This window comes from Melospiza melodia, chromosome 30 (assembly GCF_035770615.1).
Source record: "Melospiza melodia melodia isolate bMelMel2 chromosome 30, bMelMel2.pri, whole genome shotgun sequence".
Taxonomy (NCBI): Eukaryota; Metazoa; Chordata; class Aves; order Passeriformes; family Passerellidae; genus Melospiza; species Melospiza melodia.
The window spans coordinates 1,103,014-1,109,095 of NC_086223.1; positions in this window are offsets into that span (position 1 = coordinate 1,103,014).

Here is a 6,082-nt window from a genome sequence, read left to right on the forward strand (position 1 = left end):
CCCCATTGGGGACCCTTCTCCAGTGGGACCAAGCACGGAGCAAGGCCAAGGCCACCAGTCCCCAGAGCATCCCTTGGACGATCCCCAAGACCATCCCCCGAGGGACCCCAACCCCGAAACCCCTCCAAGAAGCACGGACACCCCAAACCCCACCCCCAAACCCACCGACTCTGTGTTTTCAGCCCTTTCTTTCCCTCTTTTCCCTTCCTTCCCCTCGCCGCGCTCGCTCCCCTTGCTCTCCCCCCCTGGCACGGCTCCACGGCCGTTTCCACATTTGAAGGAGCCACGTTGGTTGGAAAAAGCAAAAGCTCCTGGACAATGATCCACAACCTACCGTGCAATTTGGGGAGGGTGTAATTACACGCCAAAAAAATCCCCGCCTGTGCCGGGGCCGGGAGCTCGGCAGGGAGAGGAGCGGGAGGGACGCGGCCAATGTGGCACCGGGGGAGGGGGAGCTCCCGCTCCGCTCCGCTCGGCTCGGGGAGGGTTTGGGGAACGCGCTGGGAAACGGGGACGGGGCAGGGAAAAGGGGGGGTGCGGCCCTGGAGACCCCCGTGCTGTGCTGGGGGGCTGGGGGATTGTGGATACTGGAAGCACTGGGAGCGCTGGGAGCGCTGGGAGCGCTCTGTTTGTCCCCACTGTCACTGCACTGAGAGCCTGAGGGTTCAGTGGAGCACTGGGAGGGCTCAATGGAGTATACTGGGAGCGCTGGGAGCGCTCTGTTTGTCCCCACTGTCACTGCACTGAGAGCCTGAGGGTTCAGTGGAGCACTGGGAGCACTGGGAGGGCTCAATGGAGTACTGGGAGCACTGGGAGGGCTCATTCCATTTGTACCCCTCCTCCCACTATGCTAAAGGTTTGGAAGCTCGTTGGGATGCTGGGAATACTGGGAGCACTGGGATTGCTCTGTTTGTCTCCGCTGTCACTGCGCCGAGAGCTTGAGGGCTCAGTGGGTTACTGGGGACACTGGGAATACTGGGAACACTGGGTCCATTCCATTTGTCCCCCTCCTCCCACTATGCTGGAGGTTTGAAAGCTCGTTGGGATACTGGGAGCACTGGGAGCGCTCTGTCTCTCCCCACTGTCGCTGCGCCGAGAGCTTGGGGGCTCACTGGGCATACTGGGAATACTGGGAACACTGGGCTCATTCCATTTGTCCCCTTCCTCCCACTCTGCTGAAGGTTTGAAATCCTGGAATGCTGGGAACACTGGGAGCACTGGGAGGGCTCCGTTTGTCCCCACTGTCACTGTGCTGAGGGCTTGAGGGATCGGTGGAACACTGGGAATACTGGGAGGGCTCAATGGAGTACTGGGAATACTGGGAACATTGGGAACACTGGGCTCATTCCATTTGTCCCCTTCCTCCCACCATGCTGAAGGTTTGAAATGTCAGAATACTGGGGATACTGGGAGCACTGGGAGCGTTGGGAGCGCTGGGAGTGCTCTGTCCCCACTGTCACTGTGCCGAGAGCTTGAGGGCTCAGTGGAGCACTGGGAACACTGGGAATACTGGGAACACTCGGAACACTCCATTTGTCCCCTTCCTCCCACTATGCTGAAGGTTTGAAATCTCAGAATACTGGGGATACTGGGAGCACTGGGCTTGGCCTTCTCACCTCCCCTTGTCCCTCCCTCCAGGGCATGGAAAGCTTGGAGTTCCACTGGTTACTGGGAGAACTGGGAAAACTGGGGAGTGTTTAACCTCTGTCCACTCTGTCCCTGAGACTGGAGGCTCATGGGGGTACTGGGAATACTGGGAGCACTGGGAGTTTGTCCCGAGGGTTTGCAGCGGGATTGGAATTCCAGGAATGCTGGGAGAGCTGGGCTCAGCCCTCACAGCCTGCACTGGGAATACTGGGAGCACTGGGAACACTGGGAGTACTGGGAGTAATGGGAGTAATGGGAATAACGGGAATACTGGAGCACTGGGAATACTGAGAGCACTGGGAGCACTGGGAATACTGGGAACACTGGGGGTACTGGGAACACTGAGAGCACTGGGGGTACTGGGAATACTGGGAATAGAGTATTGGGAGCACTGGGAATGCTGGGAGTAATGGGAGTAGTGGGAATAACTGGAATACTGGAGCACTGAGAATACTGAGAGCACTGGGAGCACTGGGAATACTGGGAACACTGGGAATACTGGGAGCACTGGGAATAATTGGAGTACTGGGAGCACTGGGAATACTGGGAGTACTGGGAACAATGGGAATACTGGGAACACTCTGCTAGTCCCTCCTGTCACTGTGCTGCCCATTCAGAGGCTCGATGGAATACTGGGAATACTGGGAGCACTGGGAGCACTGCAGAGTGACCCCTCATCAGAGCAGGATCTCCCGCCAGAACATTCTTGGATTTTCCTTCAGAAAAGCCCCAAATCCGCTCAATTTAACAATGAAATAACGGGGAGGGGGGCACACACGACACGTCACCCCCCTCCCCTCCTGCGTCCATTTGGACATTATTTTTCCCTGCCATTAAATTTCAATATTAAATAAAACACACTGGGGGAGGGGCGGGGTGGGGGTCACTCGTGTGCCCACGCGTGTCTGTGGGGCCACTACAGCGTCACAGCCCTGTCCCCAAACCCAGCCCCAGATCCATTCCCAAACTCCAGATCCCTTCTCCAGCCCCATAACCAGCCCCATTTCCATTCTCCAGCCCCAGATCCCTTCTCCATTCCCCAAATCCATTCTCCAGCCCCATAACCAGCTCTAGATCATTCTCCAGCCCCATATCCATTCTCCATTCCCCAAATCCTTTCTCCAGCCCAAGATCCCTTCTCCATTCTCCAGATCCATTCTGCAGCCCCATATCCAGCCCCAGACACCTTTTCCAGCCCCAGGTCCATTCTCCATTCCCCATATCCATTCTCCAGCCCCAGATCCAGCCCCAAATCCCTTCTCCATTCCCCATATCCATTCTCCAGCCCCATAATCAGCCTCAAATCCATTCTCCAGCCCCATAACCAGCCTCAAATCCATTCTCCAGCCCAAGATCCCTTCTCCATTCTCCAGATCCATTCTGCAGCCCCATATCCAGCCCCAGACACCTTTTCCAGCCCCAGATCCATTCTCCATTCCCCATATCCATTCTCCAGCCCCAGATCCAGCCCCATAACCAGCCTCATATCCATTCTGCAGCCCCATATCCCTTTTCCAGCCCCAGATCCCTTCTCCACCTCTGTTTCCATTCTCCAGCCCCATAACCAGCCCCATATCCCTTTTCCAGCCCCAGATCCCTTCTCCATTCCCCATATCCCTTCTCCATTCCCCATATCCATTCTCCAGCCCCATAACCAGCCTCATATCCATTCTCCATTCCCCATATCCCTTCTCCAGCCCCATATCCCTTCTCCATTCCCCATATCCATTCTCCAGCCCCATAACCAGCCCCATATCCCTTTTCCAGCCCCAGATCCCTCCTCCATTCCCCAGATCCCTTCTCCAGCCCTGTTTCCAAGCATCCAAGACACGTTGCAAGCGAAGCCTCCTCCAATCCTGCCCCGGCGACTCGAAAAGCCCTGGCCGGGCTCCAGGTTGAAGATGTGTCTTTAATTTTTGCAGCATGACAGAAAAGAAAAGAATGTCATCGGCTTGGGTGTTTTTTTTTTCTTTCCTTTTTTTTTTTTTTTATGTATATATGGAGAGGGAGGGGAATTAAAAAAAAGGGGGGGAAGGACGGGATGATGCCACCTCATCAACCCCCGGCCGCCCGCCCCAGGAATGCAGGACAAGGGGTTGGGGGCTGGGAAAAGGGAAGAATTCCCACTTTGAATAAGGGAAAAAAAAAATAATAAAGAAGGAGAAGATGAAAAAAAAAATAAAAATTAAAAAAAGGCTGGAAAAGTCATTAGGATCCTCGGAAGCAGAATGGGAGATGCCGAGCTCAGGCCTGGGATCCTGCAGGGTTTGGGTGCTCCCACCCGGGACCCCCCAGCTTCTTTGGGGTGTTTGGGGATGGGGGTGTCACACTCATCCCCCCCTCAGCTTTTGGGGGAGCCCCAGAGCCTTTCCTGTGTGTTCCAGACTGGTTTGTACTGGTGCAAACTGGGCGTGTGGCCACAGGGCCACAGAATGGAGGCGGCCACCCCAAAAAGAAAAGCGGCGCCCCAAAAACATGGAGACCACCCTAAAAAGAAAAGGGTCACCCCAAAAAGAAAAGAGTCACCCTAAAAAGAAAAGGGTCACCCCAAAAACTTGGGGGCCACCCCAAAAATTGGGGGATCCACCCCCCCCAAAAAAAAAAAAATTTTAGTCGTGCCAAAAAGTTGCGGGATGCCCAAAAATGCAGGGAGTGCCCCAAAAGTTTATGGGCGCCCCAAAAAGTCTCTGGCTGCCCCAAAAATCCCGCGGCCACGTCCGGGGTGCCCCGAGGGTGAGGGGCGAGGATGAAGAGGTGCAGCCCCCCACTCGTTTTGGGAGGGAAGCCCCCAAAAAGGGGGTGCGGGGGGTCCGGGGCAGGGCGGGGGTTTGTTTGCCGAGGAGCTGGAGCAGACAGCGGCATCTGGAGCCGGTTAGCTCCCCCCGGCAGCCCGGACACATGGATCGGATTAATTCCCTTCTCTCTCCCCCACTCCCTTCCCTCGGCAGCCCCGGGAGCCGCTGCCGAGCCCGGGTTCCCCATCCCGCACCCACAGGACCCCCCAAACCCCTCGGTGCGTCCCCCCCTTAGTGGCGATGATGATGATGATGACGGTGATATCCCGCCAGGTGTGACCCGCAGGTGCCCGACCCCACCCCGGCCATGTCCCCAGCACCGAGAACCCCAAGAGACCCCCCCAGTTCACCGCCGCCCCCCCCCCCCCGTTGTCCCCGTGCCGTGGGGACGCGGTGGGCGGCGCCGTGCCTCAGTTTCCCCCGCGGCGGCCGCAGCGCGGCACCGCCCCGGCTATTCCTGGTGGCCTCCGGCCCTCGGCGCCCTCAATTGCGGCGGCAGGGCCGAACCCCGTAATCACGGCCGCGACTCCCCGGCTATTTCCAGGGCAAATTGCTTAAATTGGCCGCCGGGATGCCAACGCCGCCCTCGGTGGGGGGGGGGGGGGGGGGCTGTGGCACCAACGGGGACCCCCAGTCGTGCTCGGGGGTGCCTCCACCCAGGGTGGGTGCAATGGGGTGGGGAGATGGGGTGCGACCCCGAGCAGGGGCTGGGACCCCCTCTGAGGGGCTCATTGCCCACTCTGCACCCCCATAGTCAGGGCTGGGGGTCACCCCCATCTGCACCCCTCATTCAGGGCTGGATCTTCCTGGGGGGCTCATCCCCCCTGAACCCCCTCATCCAGGCCTGGACCCCCCCCCCCCGGGGGTCTCATTTCCCACTCTGCACCACCACATTCCCCCCATAGTCAGGGCTGGGGGTCACCCCCATCTGCACCCCTCACTCAGGGCTGGGACCCCCTTGGGGGGCTCATTCCCCCCATCTGCACCCCCATATTCAGGGCTGGCCCCTCCTGAGGGGCTCATCCCCCCTGAACCCCCACATTCATTCAGGGCTGGGACCCCCACGGGGGGCTCATCCCCCACATCCAGACCTGGTTCCCTTTTGGGGAGCTGATCCCCCCCATTCTGAACCCCTGAACTGCCACAGCCCCGGGCTGGGCCCTCTTGGGGGGCTCCTTCCCCATCTGCACCCCCTCATCCACCCCACATTCAGGCCAGGCTCTTTCCTGGGGTCCCCCCACTTCTGCACCCCCTCATTCAGGGCTGGGCCCTCCTTCCCCATCTGCACCCCCTCATTCAGGGCTGGGCCCTCCTGGGGGGCTCCTTCCCCATCTGCACCCCCTCACTGCAGAGCTGGGGGTGTCCGGGGCAGTTTTTGGGGGTGCAGGGGCTCGGGGGGTTCCCAGGCCGGGAGCAGCCGCCCGGGCCAGGCCCCAGTCTGGGCTCCGGGATGGAAACTCTGAGGGACGAGAGCTCCACGCCGAACATTTTCCGTTCCCGACTCCTTTTTTTTTTTTTTTTTTTTCCCTTTCTATTCCTTTTTTTTTAATTTTTTTTTTTTTACTTTTTTTTTTTTTTTCCCCTTCTCCTCTTCAGTTTCATTGAAGAATTCGCTGCTCCCACCCCCCCCCCCCCCACCT